At 35.3% G+C, this 19,751-nt stretch overlaps 1 protein-coding gene and 1 pseudogene across 4 annotated transcripts in view; one reads left to right on the top strand and one right to left on the bottom strand.

Moving 5' to 3' along the window:
• RASAL2 (RAS protein activator like 2) overlaps positions 1-19,751 on the top strand; it is a gene marked incomplete at both ends in the record, with an annotated part of 312,747 nt that overhangs the window by 125,224 nt on the left and 167,772 nt on the right. The window lies entirely within an intron of this gene.
• Positions 12,602-13,384, bottom strand: LOC311180573 (methylsterol monooxygenase 1-like; annotated as a pseudogene). The gene has a single exon. The product of its transcript is annotated as a methylsterol monooxygenase 1-like (transcript).

Here is a 19,751-nt window from a genome sequence, read left to right as displayed (position 1 = left end):
ATATTACATAAGATTTTGACTATTTCATATTAGCTAGATTTAACTAAATACTTTTATGGATTTCAAAGAGTCAAATGTCCAGGTCAAAAATAATATATACAGAAAGATTTCAAAGTTCCAGGTTTATTTCCTTATTGGGGTCCTTAACAAGTGCTGATTTCTAATTTTTTTAAAAGAAAATATTTATTCAAAAAATAAAGTTTTGGAAAATGTGTGTAATCTGAACAATTATCTCGAGGACTTTTTATTTTGTTAATTCCCATTAATTCACTTTAAGATTATAAGTTAGCCTGAAACAATTTTCATTTCAAAAGTAAATCTGGGGAATTAAAATAAGTTAAGTTTTGAAAATAAAATAAAAGCATTCTAAACTTAGGGAATTTAAGTAGCATTTTAAGTGTAAAATTGAAATAACAAAATTGACATTGATTACGAGTATTCAAACAGTATAGGATATTGCTATTCACTTACACTTGGAAGAGAATACTAGCATGGATATAGATTATCTGAGATATATCACAATATGAATGTTGGCATTTAAATAAAATGTAAATTGTTTTATTGTCATAGTTGCACAAAGGTTATAAAATAAATAATAAGCTTAATTTGTTTAATTTTTTATGTTTTTGGACTGTCATTCCTCCTCTCTTTTTGCTTTAGTTGGAGATCTCTGAAATGCTTCTAATGAAAGAGGTATGAAATAGTGTTATCAACTTTTAAGATCAGAACTCTTTAGATCAGAGCACAGGCTTTAGCCAAGAAAACTCAAGAAGGAATTTTTAGATAGAAATGAAAGGCAAAACATTTCTAATAATAGTCATAAAAATACCAAATGCCAAATACATTATAAAATCAGGATTCTTTTGTTAATCCAAAAATTGGGGCTACTTTAATATCTAATTTCCCCCCTCTGTGACCCAATCCAGTTCATCTTCAAATTTGTCTATTTAGAATATTCCTCCAATAGTATCTTCCTTTATTTCTTCTACCCCTGGTCTGATCCCATTCTAACACTGTCCTTCTCGCCTGGAGGACTAAAATACCCGACTTTCAACAGTAAATCAGTTAGGAAGCATAACCTTGTCTCAAATTATACTTTAGGCTAGATGGACCTAACCAACGTATACAAACAATTCCATCTAAGAGAGAAGAATGAACACTCTTCTGAAGAACACATAGGATATTCTCCAGGATAAATTATATGTGAGGTTGCAAAACAATTCTTAATTATTACAATGGTCTGAAACTAGAAATCAGTTACAAAAGGAAAACTGGTTAATTCACCAGTATGTGAAAATTAAGCACATATTCTTAACAATTCATGAGTCAAAGAAGAAATAAAATTATTTTGAAACAAAAATGGAAGCACAATGTACTAAATCCTGTGGGGTGCAGCAAAGGTAGTTCTAAGGGGGAAGTTTATAGTATTAATTTCCTATGTTGAGAAAATGTAAAAATACCAAATAAGTCATCTTACTTATATCTTGAAACTAGAAAAAAAAATTAAATAAAATCCAAAGTTAGTAGAAGAAAGGGATTAGCAAAGGTCAGAGCAGAAATATATCATATGGAATTAGAAATACAAAAGAAAAGATTGGTGAATCTAAGAGCTGTTACTAACAACAAAAATTGAAAAACCTAAGTTAGACTAAGAAAAAAAAAAGCTCAAAATCAGAAATGAAAAGAGGACATTTCAAAGAATTACAGAAATGCAAAAATCAGAAGAGTTTACTTTGAACAATTACACACCACACACTGAATAACCTAAAAGAACTAGAACAATTTGTAGAACATACAACCTGCCAAGATGGAATTAGGATAAATAGAGTATCTGAACAGAACAATTACTAGTAAGGAGTGTCCTAACAAAGAAAAGTTTAGGACCATATGGCTTCATTGCTGATTTCTACCAAATATTTAAAGAATTTGTACTAATCCTTTTCAAGCTCTTCCAAAAAATAGAAGAGTAGGAAATACTTCCAAACTCATTTTACAATGCCAGCATTACCTTGATAGGAAAACTACAAAAGAAACTACAAAAAAAAAAAAAAAAGAGAGAGAAAGTAAGAAAATTACAGGCCGATATCCCTGATCAACATAGATGTGAAAATCCTCAACTAAATATTTGGAAACTAAATTCAACTGCATTAAAGAATATGATTTATTTCTGGGATGTAAGGATGGTTCACCTTCCACAAATCAATGTGATATATCACATTAACAAAATGAAGGACAAAAATCATATGATCATCACAACAAATGGAGGAAAAGCATTTGAGTAATGGAACACACATTAAACAAAACCCTATTTGACTAGCCCAAAGCTAACATACTCAGCAATGAGAAGGTTTGTGCTTTTCCTCTGGGATTAGCAATAAGGCATGGTTTGGATACCTACTGTCATCACTGTTATTCTAGGTAGGAACCCTAGAGTAATTAAGAAAAATAAATAAAAGACATCCAAATCAGAACAGAAGAAATAAATTTTTTTTTGCAGATTTATGATCTTGTATATTGAAATCCCTGAAGAACCTATCAAAAAACTATTAGAACTAATAAACAAGTTCAGTAAAGTTGCAGGACACAAATCAATATATAAAAGTCAATTGCATTTCTATACACTAACAATGATCATCAGAAGAGATATTAAGAAAAGTCTTGTTTACTGGTGGCATTGAGAAGAATAAAATACTGAGGAATAAATTTAACCATGGATATAAATGTTCTGTACACTGAAAAGTATGAGATTGATGAAATCAAGAAGTTACAAATAAAAAAATCAAATGAATTATGAATTAGGAGTACTAACTAATGTTAAAATATCCATATCACCCAAAGTGACTTATATATTTACTGCAATCCCTATCAAAATTTCATTTTCAAAAAAATCTAAAAGTCATATGGAACCACAAATAGCCAAAAAATCATTCTCAAAGACTTTCAATCAAAGACATCAGATAGTGTAAACAATGTTTTCCAATAAGTTTTAGCATATTAAAGGTGGCACATTTTAAAAAATGTCATCCTTTTAGATCCTGGTTCTGTGTCCATAGTACCAATGTATTCCATTCTATATCATTAATAAATGCACTATGTACACCATCTTATTTATTTTTAAAGATTTATTTATGCATACAAGAACTGGGGTACAGGCCAGAGGTGTGGGGGGGTGACAGGATTCACCAGAGACAGAGTGGGGAACAAAACAGGCAGATTGACTGAAATACATTGCTGAGGGGAGCAGCAGGTGAGTAGGAGAGGTCTGCTGCGCCATGTGGGGAGCTCCCTGGCTGGGGATCAAACTCATGCCACAGAGGCTGCGGACAGCTTCATAGGTTGTGTCTGAACCCCTGCGCCACCAGGGAGGCCCATCTTGTTCATTTAAATTATAAGTTTATGTAGTAAACTACTAAAACTAGGGTAGGTTCGTATACTTCACCCTCTAGATCCAGGCAATTTTCAAGAGATAGTTCTTGTCCTGGTTATAAAAACAGATAGTTGGGCCTCCCTGGTGGCTCAAGGGGCTAAGAAACAGCCTATGAAGCTATCTGCAGTTACTGCAGCCCGAGTTCTATCCCTGGCCAGGGAGCTACCCACATGGCACAGCAGACCTCTCCTGGTTCGCCCGCTGCTCCCCTCAGCAGTGTATTTCAGTCAGTCCGCCTGTTCTGCTCCCCAATCTGTCTCTGGTGCATCCTCTCACCCCTCGTCCCCCACCACACACACCTATGGCCTTTCCCCTGTTCTTGTATACATAAATAAATAAATCTTTAAAAAAATAAAAAATAAAAACAGATAGTTTGGTCTGCAGTACTAAAAAAGAATCCAAACTGCTGAGCCTCTAGAAGTAATATCCTGCCATTTTCCTCTTTATCCTGTGCTTCAGCAGTTCTTCTCCCGTTTGCCTTGCTATATCTGGTTCCTGGCCATTTTTGTCCACTCTTTCTTATCTCCACTTGGATATAAGGAAACTATGAAATAATAGGAGAGATTAAGAAACTTCTTAGCTGGTTCAACTCTAATTTTTTCTACATATACTCTGGTTTTATTTTCTCTTGACTAGATTTGACACTTTGATAGCACTTTCATTAATAATGAAACTGACTTTTAATTTAGACATTATACACTTTTACATAAAGATGAGGTGCTTCCGCTTAAAGAATTACTTTTAGTAGATTCCTATTTTGACAAATTGAATGTGATGTAAGTAAAATATGTTTAATCACATCTTATAATTGGTCTATTGGAAATTTATCTGCACATAAATGTTGGCTTGATGAAGATATGAAATTTTGCAAAATTCAGCTTAATGATGAATTGGAAAGTGTTGAGCCCATGGCTTGGTTCTTTCCTGTAGTTATTCCATTGAGAATTGTATCTTATACATTTATTTCCTTCAGAATTGCTTTTGTGTCTCACTAAATTTAATATATACCTTTCTTCATTCTTCATTAATTGTCACATGTAAACCACTCACATACAATAGTTGTTACTTTTGGAGGCTCTAGGAGACTTGTATAAAACATATATTGGAGTAGAGTAAAAAAAAAAGCTTAGAATTTGTATTTGCTATATTTTGAGAGTCTTGTAATTGATGCTTTACACAAACCGTTCAGTTCTTCACACTACTGTATATTAAAAGTAAGTGTGGTTAACTAGACCACTTGTGTAAATAATTTTGTTCTTCGTGAGATTCTATCTTTCTAAGGATTAAGCCAATGTAATAATCTTTAAAAGTACTAAGCAATGTATAAGCTCCCTAAAACATACTTGACAACTTGCTTTAAAATATTAAATAGGCACCTAATACAGTTTTCATGTAACAGTTTGTAATAAATGGCATTATTTAAGAGTGTGTGTGTATAAATGACTAAATAGAAACTTTCTTTGTAGTCTTTTGACATTGTAACAGTCCGAATGTGACATTGTAAGAAGAGAAAAAATAAGGCATTGTTTTCCATTCATGTATTTCTTCATGTATCCCTGCTGCTTCCATCATTATCAAATAGCTCTTGGGAACTTTCTAAGTTTAATTTGTGAAGTCTCCCTATTTTTTGTGTCGGTCTCCATCCTGCATTTTGAGAAACACTTGCTTAAATATGTTTATCTCCTAAATCAAAAAATAATAACTCTGGAAATGTCAAGATCTCTGGATAGATAGATATGAGTTACTTAGCTATAGACTTTTTATAACAATTTTGTTGTTAAGTACTACCTGTTTTTAACCAGACCTTTATAAAGACAAACATTTAACAATAATGCAGTTATTTGTATTCATACTTAACTTGTTTCTGTGTTGTAGTAGTTACTTCAGCTAGAATAAGCAAATTTACATACTAAGTTCATATGTGAATTCAAGGCTAATATTAAGTAAGGAAAAATATCTTTTCCAATAAAGGCATACAAGGTAGAAATACTTTTCTGTTACTAAAATGGTACTCAATAACATAGAAGAGCATTATTGTAGGGATTAATCAGGATTGTTTCTGTGTATTTTATTTAAAAAAATCTGTAATATGAAGTTTCATTAAAGGACTCCAGACTGGCCTTTCAAGAGTCTCTCTCTAACAGGGCTATGCAAAGGCTTAATCCTCTTTTTTGCTGTCATTAAGAGTATAAAAATAAATGAATAATTGAATGAAGAATGTCCCTTAGTATATTATTTGGAGGAATTATTGGGGCAAAATCAGTATCTTTTCTCTGTTGGAAAGTGATTAAAAAGAGAAAATAAGCAGGCTCCTGTATTGTTAGCAAGGTCATGCTCCTGGGCTTTGTGTAACTGCAGGGTATTTAAATTTCCTGGTATCCTTGGAAACACAAACTGTTTGTGATACCAATTGGTGCTTGTATTTCAATGACGTCATACAATTTACAGATCCACACAATGGATCTATTGTTTATGGACCTACAGAGGAGTTCAGATAGTTTTTTAAAAGCACCTGAATGCCCTTAGGAATTGAGATGTACTACATATGTATGATTTTTTTTAAACTTGAAGATTAAGAATCACTTAATCTTCACCTTGCTATCCATTCCTTAATCTTTTAAGTTTGTATTCAACTTTTTTTTTATACAAAAAAATCACCTGGCAAATTACTTATTATTTTACATTCTTGTGATTGCAGTTGAGAAGTATGTGCACATTTTTATTCTAATTGAAACTGAAACTTGTAGAGAAACAAATGAGGATTAATTGCTTCTCAAATTTAGTCAATAGCTTGTGGTGATTAGAGACAGAGCTGGGAGTATTTGAACTAATAAGTTAGATTACAGCAGTATCTCTCGCTTTCTCTCTCGTGCAATTGGTAGACTGACTTAAATGATACACATTGAGCTGACCACACTGTACTAAATAAAGAATATTTCTGCCCTTATATTTTATATTGGGTTATCATTGTTTCTGCGGCCAAAAAATTATAGGTTCAGTGACTCGTCCTCTGTAAAATTTACATATGAAATGATGGTTGAATTCATGGAACAGTGATTTATTAAAATCGGTCCAGCGATAACAGATAGTTAATTTCCTTCGGTTAGAGCAAACATGTAGTCTTCCCCCCCCCCCAATAATATTTCCAAGGAAAAATTTGTTTACATACATCATATAATCCTTAAGGTCTTTCACGCTCTAAGTCAGTTTTTTTTTTTTGCCCCCAGATGTTTGATTAAAATAGGGGAGGAAGAGAGTAAGGGCATGTGGTGATGGATCATAGTTGCCTTGGTGATGGGAGAACTATGGAGGAGAACTCAAATACAGTACAAAAATTAACAATGATATAAGAAAATAAACGAATTTAATAAAAAATATTTTAGCCTCAATAAGTTTGACTTGGAAATAAATCCATTATTTTAGACATGTAAAGAAAATATAAGAATATAATCCTTATATTATAAATATAATTTATATTATAAATATAAATGCTTGACATTTCTCATTTAATCTTTACCACAGCCCTGTGAGGTAGAAACCATTTCCGATTTTAAAAATGAAGAAACTGAGAAACCAAGAGGTTAAGTATCTTGACTAGAGTCTCATAACCGGGATTCCTTTTCAGGCAGTCTGACTCCTTTTTGCCAGAGTCTGGTCCACTTGACCATGATGCCTCTTAGTATAACAGTGGTAGTAATGAATGCTAACATTTCTTGAACTTCTTTTGTGTGCCAGAGATTGAGAAATTTTTTTGGTTTGTTCTAATGTGTTCATTCACTCAAATAACCATTGCTGGGAACTTGGGGCCTGCTGTGACTAATGATTTCACTCTGCCAAATTTCTGTGTTTTGGTAGACTCTCCTTAAACAATTCACATGTGCTGAAAATTAGATTGGTTACATTAACCACCTCTATATAAGAGTCCCAGCCTAGGTGCCAGGGAACTTGGAATATCACTTTCCTGTATGTTCAGATACTCTAGTAGTTGTCTTATGGGGGAAATTCAAGCCGTGGGGAGAGTCATATGAGAAGTATGAGTTTCAATCTGATGTTCCAAATGCTACTTAGATAAATATTTTTTAAAAGCCCTATAGCCTGATTCCTAAGGTCTTTAAGTAGATTTGTGTTAGTCAAAAATAGGTGGTTCCCTAGTAACAGGTGGTTCTCTAACTACAGATAAAATTTGATATCTGTGGACTCCAAATTAGCATTTATAGGCCATTCACACACTGTACCATGTTTAGATGTTGAATTGTGGGGATATTAAAGTGCTTTAAAGTTCATTTTCCTTTCGTCCATGAGGTCGATCTTGATCAACTTAGTTTGCAACTTCCCTTTAACTATTTTCTAATTTTGTCAGACCTAAGTATATATTTTAAGTGAATAATGTTATTTTAAATTTAATCTTAAGTCAAAGTAGTAGATGTACATGGTAACAAGTCTTTTTGACAAGAATTGAAATGAAAAAGATCAGTTAGTATTGCTCATGCCTGAGCCAGTTTCTGTTTCATAAGAAGTATTCACTTTCGACTCCTTTGTAAGTTTTTCCCACTACTGGTGTTCATATTTTAAAATAACTCATGCATTCACACTTACACATACACACATATGAAAATACAGAAACATGTATAGTTTCAAACATTTTGTTTGGAACTTTCTTCCATTTTTTCATCTGTGTTTACAGTTTTCCCTAAACATGCACATGCACAAAGCTATCATCTTTTCCCTTTTATAACTAGGAAAATGGAGTCTCAGAGTGAGGTTAAATCACTTCCCCCAAGTCTTGGAAATCATAAATGGTAGATTTGAATCTAGTCATCTGTCTACACAGCTAAACTCATGTTTCGTGTAAGTCAAATTTGTTCACAATGGAACAATATACTGATTCCCTCTCTTTTTAATTGCCCAAATAACTAATAATATAAAAAATAACCTCTAATTGTGTGCTTAGTATGTGCAGGCACTTTGTTATATATTCAATGTGTATAATCTCATCTGTACCTCACGAAAGTCCCTACAAGAGTAGGTGCTTTGCCACCCTATTTTAAAGATGAAGAAGTTTGAGTAATTTGTCCAAGATCACACAACTCATAAATGATTGATTTGGAATCTTTCTGACATACAGTTTTTTTAACTGAAATGTACTGAACACAGAGAAAAGTGCACAAGGACTGTAGCTTAATGTAAAGCTTAATGACTTTGCATAAAGGCAGCATACCTGAGTAATGTGTGCCCTGCTGAAGAAACAAAACATTACTAGAATCCCAGAAGCCCATATTACGTCCTTCCCCGGTCACTGCACATTGAAAGAGAAAGAACTACCTCGTTCACTAAATACCACAGATTAATTAAGTTTATGTGTTTTTAACTATGTAAACTATGCGAAATCACAGTTTTTTTTGATCACTGTTATATTTGTAAGCGTCATACATCTAGTTCTATTGCCTTCATTCACATTCATATATAATACTCCATTTTATGAATTACCACAATTTATTGTCCATTTTATTGGGCATTTTATTGTTTCTAGTTTTGGCTATTGTGAACAGTCCTGCTCTGTGCACTCCTACACATGACTTATGGTGAAAATGTGTCCACATTTCTGTTCGGTATATATCTACCAGTAGAGCTGCTTTGTTCAAGTTTAGTAAAGGTTGTCAAAAACAGTTTTTCAAAGTGACCACACCAGTTCACACTTCCACCTGCAGTTCCTCTACATCCTCACCAACATTTGAAACTTTTTCCTTTATATACTTTGTTGGGTATAGAGTGATATCTCACTACAGTTTTCATTTATATTTTCCTGATGATTAATAAAGTTGAACACCTTTTTACATGTTAAGTGGATGTTTGGATATTCTTTATTATGAAGTGGTTGTTAAATCTTTTGCCAGTTTTTTTCAGTTAAGTTTTCTACCCTTTTTTTTCTTGACAAAATTCATTGGTTTTTCTCACCCTTAAAGAGGTCCTGAAGTCTTGACTCTTCTAGTTTTTATGCTTGCATTTCTTAGTGCTAAATAATATGGAAATATCACTGCTGAGTTTATTTTTCATTGATTTTAGTTTTTCTTGAATATTTTCATTATGGTAAATTAACATTTACCATATATATGGTAATCATCATTCCAACTTTCTCATCATGGTTGTGTGTTTTTTTTTTTAAATCAGTGTTCAATTATTTACATTATTATGCCTTTTATACACTGGCTGTGATTGAATAGCATTTTATATTTTCTTGTCTTTTTTTTTTGAGGGTAATAACTGCCTTGTTTTTTCATTTGTTTAATTTTCTTTGTACCTATGCTTTATTTTTCTCATGCCTTCCATTGTCGTACAGTACAGTTTTAGTCAAAGTCAATACTGGCAAGTAACTAACAGAGACAGCCTTGTTTTACTTTGTTTTCTTTTTTCCTTGGGAACATACCTCCTGCCACCACTAGTCTTATATTTAGAACTATTTCCTGAATATCTATCATCCTCCAAGTTCCCTTTACTGTCATTCTTGGAATTCCCTCTACCTTTCTCTTAGATTGAATTCTCTGTTTCTAGGATCTTAAGTCATCCTTTCTTTTTATTTATCTCCTTGGTTCATTCAAATAAATGCTCCAGTGATTTTAAAAGATGGCACAGCCTTCAGCATGCCAATCCCTTTAAGTCCCACTGGTATAATCTGAACTGCTTGTATCTGCTGTGTAGTCATCAGCCTCCTGTTTCTCTTTATCATTTTCAATATTCTTTGCTACTCTCCTTTGTTGGTGTTCCTGATGTTTCTTTCTTTCTTTTTTGGTTTACTCTCTGTTATGAATTGAATGTTTGTATACTTCCCCAATTTTTGTATTTTATGTTAGAGCCCTATACATCAAATCTAACTCTATCTTGGCAATAGCACCTGTGAGAGGTGATAATTGTTAAATGAGGTCACAAGAATAGAACTCTAATCTGAAAGAGCTGGTACTTTTATAAGAGGAAGATATACCTCTTTATCTCCATCACCAAGAACACGGGGAGAAGGCAGCCGTATACAACCCAGGAACCCTATGCTGAGCAGGAACCAAGTTGGCCAGCACCCTGATCTTGCATGGCCCAGTCTCCAGACCTATGGGAAAATACATTTCTGATGTGTAAGCCATCCAGTCTGTGGTATTTTGTTATGGCAGCCCCAAGCAGACGAAGGCACTTCCTCATGTTGAATGAGGATTTACTGTATAATAGCTTTCTGGGAAACACTACATGATGTATGCAATATTTAAGGTTTTGAATATCTTTTAAAAAATGCATTCTATCCTCACAATTGTTAGTTTGACTAAGTGAATAATCAAAGTTGTAAATAATTTTGTTTTTAATTTTAAAGGTTTTTCTCCATTGTCTTCAAAATTCTTGAGTTATTTTTGAGAAATCAAGCTCTATTTTTGTTTCCGAGATTTTGTATATAAACTATTTTTTCTCAGTGATGTGTTTTGTTGGGTATTTATTTTCATCAGTTTTGCTGGGCTCTCGGGGGATTTCAGTCTGGAAACCTAATCCTTCAGTAATTCGCAATTCATCATTTCTACTTCCTCTTCTGTTATTTTTATGTTGAATTTCTTGAATTGGTTTCTTTTCTTTTCTTTCTTGTTTTTCCATTTTTGTCTTTTTGTTCTGCTGTCTAGGATATTTTCTGAACTTAAATTCTTCTAACATGCTATTGGGTTTTATTTTTTCACTCTTTGCTATCTTGTATTTAATACATAAACCTTTTTCATTAATTCAGCATGGATCAAAGACTCTGATGTAAAATATTATTTGTTTTGTCCTTTATTTCTCTTTCTCTATTGTTGTGATATTTTTTCCTTTGTCTTTCTCTCTGAATATAAATTTATCTTTAATTTTAGTGAGCTTTTGAGGAACAGTGAAATTGTATAGATTCTATCTGCCATTTTAATCTAGTAGCTGCCATATGTTTTTTATTTTTTTTTTTATTATTTTTTTTAAATTTTTTTTTTGAGGCATGTTTTATTTATTTATTTATTTGTTTGTTTTTGTTTATACATGCACTGGGTACAGTCAGAAGCACGGGAGGGTGAGAGAATTCACCAGAGCCATATCGGGGAGCAGAGCAGGCAGAAGGACTGAAGTACACTGCTGAGGGGAGCAGCGGGCTGCAGGAGAGGTCTGCGCGCCATGCGGGACCCTCCTCCAGTGGACGGGGAGCAGCCGGGGATCGAACCGGCTCCGCAGAGGCCGCGGGCAGCTTCACAACCCAGCGCTCAACCGCTGCGCCACCGGGGAGGCCCGCCATATGTTTTTTAAAGTGAGATAGAAATAAGGCATACGTGATGATTCTTCTGTAGGCCAGCGTTAGAGGGCTTGGACCTAGTAGATAGATACACCTGGGTGGGTTTTATTTATTTCAGACAAAAAAAACAATTATTTTAATAGCTCAAAGTGCAAAGACACTAAATCAGTTCACAAAGTTTCAAGATATAGCTTTAAGTGTAACAAAAACTTATTATAAATAAACAAAATATTAAATAAATCTTTAATATTTCAAAAAAAACTCAAGTAACCCAAAAGCCTTTAGACTAAACTACTTACATCAGTTGAGGATGCCTTAATTTATAGATGCCAGTAGTTCATAGCAATTAAAAAAAGGACTTCTGCATAGAAAGAGAATCTTTTCAAACTGGTCAGCTCGAGACAAGAGTGGGAATTTTTGGTGCTGGCTGTAGCCTCTCTCACACTGTATCAGTTAATGTCGTTCAGCCTGTGATATTTTAAAGATCTTTAGGCAAATTCCAAAAAATAAAAAATATTTAGAGTTCAATGTGTAGCCAACACACACTATTAAGAGTTTTTTGACCACTATATATTTAAAACTTAAATGCTAATTTCAACTTTAGGCCTCATGTATTACTGGGGGGAAACACATAAATTAATTTTTCTTCCATTACTTAAAACCTTTTGTAAGGTTAGCAGCATGGCTTTAAAAAATGTCTTATGTGGATTATGCTTAAATATATGTTTACTTCTACCCATATAGAACTTGTATGTAAAGTAGAAACAGTTCTTACTAGTAAGAAAATTTAAGGTTGTTCATATTCTTTATGAGACTTAGCAGCCAAAAGACACATTTATTTCAGCTCCCAAGAAGCACTGTTACCTTTAGGTCAGGAAAATATGTATCTTCGGGAAGGTTTATATGAAATATTCAGTCTTTTTTCCCTCAAGCTCCTCCACCTTTTCCTTGTAGGTAGCATATTGAGAATCTTTTCCAAGGATTCCGTCCCATCATGTAAATGTTGAAGCATAGTTCCCCACAGAGATCATGTGGTGGAAATCATGATTTGAGAAACAGCATAGAAAAGGATGAGATTTAAAGGGTTGATGGGAATATTGTAGCCATTATGGACAGCAATGTTTTCCATCAAACAAATGGTCACCCATACCCAAAAAAAGATTATATGAGCGCATATAAATGATTCTAGTGAAAAATCCAGCTCCAAGAATTATGGTTTCCAGAGGATGTGCAATACTGCTTTTAATCCAAATGGAGCCTGAAATTGATGATGTATTTCATGAATATATTTGTATATATTTTTTGTGGTATGATTTTATGCATGAAATGGTGCCAGGTATCCCCAATTACTGCACAGATAAAGCATCATGCCAAAAGCATGCACCATCTTGGCATTCTACCTCTATCTTAAGGAATAATGAGATAGTTAAAATAATAAGTTCCACAAATTATGGGAAGCTGGATACAAAAGCAATTAAAATGAAGTACTTTAAGAATATGAAACAAATACCACTATGAAATATCAGTGATCCCCATGTTGCACTAGAACTTTGTATAGTTGTTCAGCTTACGGTTCCAAGCATTTCTAAGTTGTTCTTGCAGAAAATTCTTAGAAGTGAATCTACATGTTTCATAACTAAGAATGCAGAACTAAAGGTGCTGACATTTTCATTCATTGACATTTTTTCCTGTCTTGGTAGATAGCCCTATGATTCTGGGTGAACCAACAGGAATGGAGGTTCTCTGTCACACAAACTTGGGTGTGTGGATGCCTTAGAGTTTGCTCTTCCTAGCTCAGAAATGGAATCTAGAAAGCGAAGACAGTCTAAAGGCCTCTTGTTAATTTTTTTTTAAAAAGATTTTATTATTTATGCATACAAGAGCTGGGGTACAGGCCAGAGATGCGGGGGGTGAGAGGATTCACCAGAGACAGAGTGGGGAACAGAACAGGCAGATTGAGTGAAGTACACTGCTGAGGGGAGCAGCTGCTGAGTCAGGAGAGGCCTGCTGTGCCATGTGGGTTGCTCGCTGGCCGACCAGGGATCCAACTCGTGCTGCAGAGGCTGAGGATTGCTTCATAGTGTGGCGCTTAACCCCTTGCGCCACCAGGGAGGCCCTCTTGATAATCTTGACCCTGATTATTTTATCAGCCTACTAACTCTTCACTTAGCTCCCTGCTTTCTGCATCAGCCATAGGAGACTCCCTTTCATATAGTTGTAAGAGCAGAACCACTTCCTCAAAGTTTTTTGGGCCTGTGATTTCATTTGCCTGAAATATTAATACTGATGCTAATGTAAATTCCTCTCCACTGCTAACCATCTTTGCAGCTGTAGTAATGCCCCAGACTATTGTCTGTTGCTCTTATTATATGCTCTCACAGTACCCTATCTAATTTCTCTATAGTGTTTTTGATAATTGTTTAAATTAATTGTATAGTATTCAACCCCTCTACTTAAGTTCCCTGAGTTAACTTCTCTGACTTAGGTCTGTCTTGTTTGCTGTTAAATTTTATTCCCAGGGTTTAATATAGTGCTTTATAGACAGTAACTAAATACTGAATTCCAAGCAAAGCAAGAAACGTTGATGTTAGAGAAAAACATCCTAGATAAGAATAATAAGATAATTGTGCTATATGTGTCACTTTGAGCAGGTCATTTTTAAAAAATCTCCTAAGCCTACTTTATTAAGCTATGAATTGAGGGAGTGTGATTTACAGACTTTTTAAGGTATCTTTCAACTCTGATCTGATTTGTTTCCCAAAGAACCGCCCCTGCCAACTTTCTGTTCATTTATTTTCCTGTTGACCTTTATTATTTTTATTTCTTCACCTAAATCATCATTATTTGTTTCCCTTTATTCATTCTTTTCTCTTTACTATCTGGAATGTGAGTATATTCCTTGATATTTGAACTCTCCACCATCCAAATATTTGCTATAGTGACTTGGAAATTTTTAACCCAAAATTGACAATCCAAATTGAATAATCACTGAAAGACACTTGCTTGTATGTTCCTGCCAAAAGCTTGAAATTGCACATAAATCTGGGCAAGAAAATATAGAGTAAATTCTCATCATTTATCAGTAGTTTACTTGATGGGATTGTGTTTCAAGCATAAATATCTTTTAATTTAATGGAGAAGCCTATGAAAAGTAGGTGAACCTAGGAAGCCTGTGAAAAGTAGGTGAACCTTAGGAGCAAAGATGGACATTAAGGCTAATGAGAAACAAAAAACAAAAAAACAAAAAACATAAATTTTACAAATGTCCCCATGTACTATGCATATGATTTTTATCTATTTATGAGAAAAAATAAAATTATGATAGTGTAAGTTTTAGAAACCCTTATTAGGTAATGTTATTCTGTTAAGTGATATTTGCATTCTTTGTGAACCTTTAACAGATTGTTGTTTATTTACCTTATAATATATATTTGCAGTATAAAAGGAAATATAACTGGTCTCTGATACTGTATACTACTTACATGTACCCACTAACAAATTTGTGAAATATTAATGATTTTTGTATGTTTATTTTTAGCTTAGAACTGGTTGATGGATTGTGTTTAGGGTTTTAAGGATGCCTAATAATATTTGGGAGAATCAACTGGAAGTTTATGATGGACTAAATTATTCTTTTCCTTCTTAAAACACTTAATATAGCCTCATATTATATTTTGTCATCCAGCACATATTTGGTAATGGATTAGATTTGCTTAAGAGGTTTGTCTGTTCTGTATGTGTTGGTTGTTTTGAAGAAAAAAAGCTAAATGCTTCCTTTTACTGCATTGTAGCCTCATATTATAGGTGTTTATTCCTTCCCACTCATTTGAGGTCAGTGGTTTTTGATGAAAAGAAAGGTTTTTCCTTTTACTGTAAGTCAGCTAAGCTGTGCCAGGATCAAGCTGATTGAATTGAATTGTCAGGTAGGATTCCTTAAAGAAACATATTATCTCCGTGATAGTTTTTGTTGTATATTTAGTGATTTATGACTCAAACACATCGCAATTCAGAAAAATACGTATTTTTAGCTGTGTATTGTATTTTGGTTGATTCTGTTGGGAGAGATAGAGCTACTGAAGAATTTTAATACTGTCAAACTTTTAACAATTTTTATTTTTATGCAGTGCCTTTTTCTGCTTTCTTAGGTAGAGCAATACAAAGTATTTGTTGTATAACAAATAGCTAAAAATTCAGAAAATGATTTCTCAATAGAGGTAAACTACTTTATTTTTTGTTTCTTTACTAAGAATCACTTTGCTTTAAAAGCTTTAATTCTCCACAGCAATTGCCCCTAATGGAAAGGGATGAGTTTCAATTAAAAGAGGCAAGCATGGGGGGGGTGGCTATATTAATAAAGGAAGAGGTACTAAATATAATGAAACTAATGAATATTAAATGGTATTAAAGGTGAATCCTTAGTACAGTGCATTTTTCTTCCAGTAACAGGAACATAAGACACCAAAATGATCTTGAATTTTGATCATTTACATACAGTATGACTGTTTTAAGGAGCAGACTAGTAGTATATGTTTACATTTTACGTATATTAGCATAATACTTCACTGTTTAAGAAAATTTGCATATTTTTCTCTTTTTTCACATAAATTAGGAAATAAATTATTTTGAATACTTTGTATTTTTATATCTAGGTAACAGTATGAACTGTAGATGTTAGTGGACTATTGAAGAGCAGGCTGTGATTGACTGCCATCTGTCTTCTGAAAGCTGATGTCATTCATAACATTACATTCAGTTACCCAAGCTGTCCAGTTGCTTAAGCAATACTTGTGGGGATTATGGGACTTTTTACTTTTATTGCATGTCTAAAAAGCAGAAGAAAACCATACGATCTGCTCTTCTTGTCATTTCATGGCATACATGGTCAGGTGCAGTGCAGAGAACTAGTGATGTGGAGAACAAGATGGACACATCACAGGAATCATTTTCATTCTGGCTACCTTTTAAAAATACTTAGGTAATATCATCAAACTAAAATTAGTTCTACTGCAAAGAGAAGTGTTATTTGCCTTTATCAAAGATCTGATTGTCTATTATAAATGAATCATACCTTCAACGAACTTACAGCATTGTTATCAGATGAGTCACTCAATTGGCCCTGTGCTGGAATTGTCTCAGAATCCTTATGCTTAGGTCCTGGCGTTACTGAGACAGAGAGTGGCACCAAAAGGACTCTTTGTAAACCTTACACTAAAGGAAGTTCTAGAAATACCTTGTGATATTGTGCTTTGCTTTATTGCACTGCACAGATACTGTGATTTTTACAAATTGAAGATTTGTGGCAGCCCCGAATTAAGAAAATTTATCATCACCATTTTTCCACCAGCGTATGCTCACTTCAAGTTTCTATGTCATATTTTGGTTTAATTTCACAATATTTCAAACTTTTTCACTGTGATATCTGTTTTGGTGACCTGTGATCAAGATCCTTGATGCTACTATTGTTAATTGTTTTAGAGCACCACAAACTGCACCCATATAGACAGTGAAATGTTGTGTGTGTTCTGACTACCCCACCAACAACTTGTTCCTCCATCCCTCTCCCTCTCCTTACACCTCCCTATTCCGTGAGACACCACAACATTGAAATTAGGTCCAGGCCTCCCTGGTGGCGCAAGGGGTTAAGTCTCAGCACTATGAAGCTATCAGCATCCACTGCAGAACGAATTGCATCCCCAGCCAGGAAGCTACCCACATGGTGCAGCAGACCTCTTCTGTCTTGCCCGCTGCTCCCCTCGCAGTGTATTGCAGTCAGTCTGCCTGTTCTGCTCCCCATTCTGTCTCTGGTGAATCCTCTCACCCTCCCCACACACCTCTGGCCTACATCCCAGCTCTTGCATAAATTAATTAATTAATTAATTAATTAATTAATTGATTAATTTTAAAAAAGAAAAGAAAATCTTGGGCCTCCCTGGTGGCGCAGCAGTTGAGCACTGGGTTGCGAAGCTGTCCGCAGCTCTGCAGCGCCGGTTGGATCCCCGGACACCGGGTGAGGGTCCCACATGGCTCACAGACCTCTCCTGCCACCCACTGCTCCCCTCAGCAGTGTATTTCGTCAGTCTGCCTGTTCTGCTCTCCACTCTGATTCTGGTGAATTCTCTCAGCCTCCTGTGCTTCTGACTGTACCCAGTGCTTGTATAAATAAACAAATAAATAAATAAATCTTTAAAAAATAATCTTAAGAGAGAGAGATTAGGTCCATTAATAACTCTACAAGGACCTCTAAGTGTTCACAGACACTTTAAATCAAAAATTCAAAAAGCTAAACTTACGAAAGCATGAAAAAGCTGAGATAGGCTAAAAGCTGTGCCTTTTGTGCCAGACAGTTAGCCAAGATGTGAATGCAAAGGGTAAGTTCTCCCCACTTCTCCACTAAACCTGAATCTAAATACAAGAGGATGTTATTATTCCTAAACAGGGGACACTTTAAAAAAAAAAAAAAACTGCATTGACATTGCACTGATGATGCAAAGCAATTATTAGTGAAACTACTGATGCAGTAGCAGCAATCATGGCAGTGGTACCACACTACACCAGTAATAATGAGAGAAAAGACCCAGTTTTACCTAAGAATATTCTTGAGAACCCAGCAAAAGTTCTTAATCTTAGGAAATCTCAACCCTCAAGTCACATCTTTTAAACATGCATACTGAAGTGTGATGGTTATCAAAACTGGAAACATTTGTGCAAATTGAGTTGTGAGCTGAGCTTGCCACTTGTTCTGCATAAAACATCATTTTTACTTGAAAGAACAACTGAAAGACAAACTGTGGTTACTCAAACTGCTTGTTTTGGAAAAATAAAGATAAATCTGTAGCTTAAGGGCAAAAAACCAATAATATGTATTGCCTATGATAAGACTCTAGACTGAAAACAAAAATCAGAATTTTGTAAAAATTGAATCTGCTACCTTGAGTTCTTGACAGCTTTGCAGTACTTAAAAGACTTTTAGGTGAGATAAGTACATTCTGAAGGTTAGTGAATGTGATTTATCTTTTTGGGTTTTTAAAATTATTTTATTTTTTTATAAGATTTTTTTTTAATTTATACAATAGCTGGGGTACAGTCCAGAGGCATGGGAGGGTGAGAGGATTCACCAGAGACAGAGTGGGGAACAGAAAAGGCAGACAGACCGAAAGTACTGCTGAGGGGAGCAGCTGGCACAACAGGAGAGGTCTGCCGCGCCATGTGGGACTCTCCCCAGCAGGCCAGGAATCGAACCTGCACCGCAGAGGCTGTGGACGGCTTCACAGTGCTGTGCTCAACCTGCTGCGCCACCAGGGAGGCCCTTTTTTGTTTTTGTTTTTTTAAAAAGATTTATTTTTATTTATGCGTAAAAGAACTGGGGTGTAGGCCACAGGTGACCCGAGGTGGGGGGGTGGTGAGGGGATTCACCAGAGAGATTGGGAGCAGAACAGTCAGATCTGCTGAAACACACTGCTGAGGGGAGCCAGGGGCGAGATAGGAGAGGTCTACTGGGCCATGTGGGTAGCTCCCTGGCTGGGGAGGGATCAAACTCACGCAGCAGTGGCTGGTGATAGCTCAGTAGTGCTGAAACTAACCCCTAAGCTACCAGGGGTTACCATGAATGTGATTTCCTAATGTTATATGAAAGGTGTCAAATTAAGTGAACCAATATTTCCTAAGTGATCATGCATAATTTTACAAACTCATGTTGTAAAGGGCAGGAATGGACACGGTGCAGGTTTTCTGATCCAGCAGACCGGGTAAAGGAGGAGTCAGAGTCCTCAGTGGCTTTTGCAGTCCTTTTATTGGGATTTACCATGTACATGGCAGGTAAGGGGGCCGGGGGGCCAGGTGGCCGGGAGGCTGGCAGGCCTCCCAGCCCCCAGCAAGTCTTCACTCTATCTGGGCTCTCCGGCGTTCTCTGCTTCTCTCTCGGCTTCTGCTGCTGCTGGCATCCCCGTGACGCCGCCCTTAAAAGTCCAGTCTCTCAGCGCAGGTGTACCCACTTCAGGTGCCCGCCACCAGGCATGCATTCAGGACCGCAGGGTTCCCTCATCTATCCTA

This window comes from Talpa europaea, assembly GCF_964194135.1.
Source record: "Talpa europaea genome assembly, chromosome: 12".
In the NCBI taxonomy this organism is placed as follows: domain Eukaryota; kingdom Metazoa; phylum Chordata; class Mammalia; order Eulipotyphla; family Talpidae; genus Talpa; species Talpa europaea.
The sequence above is the reverse complement of the archived record's forward strand: the minus strand, read 5'-3'. Positions and strand labels throughout refer to the sequence as shown.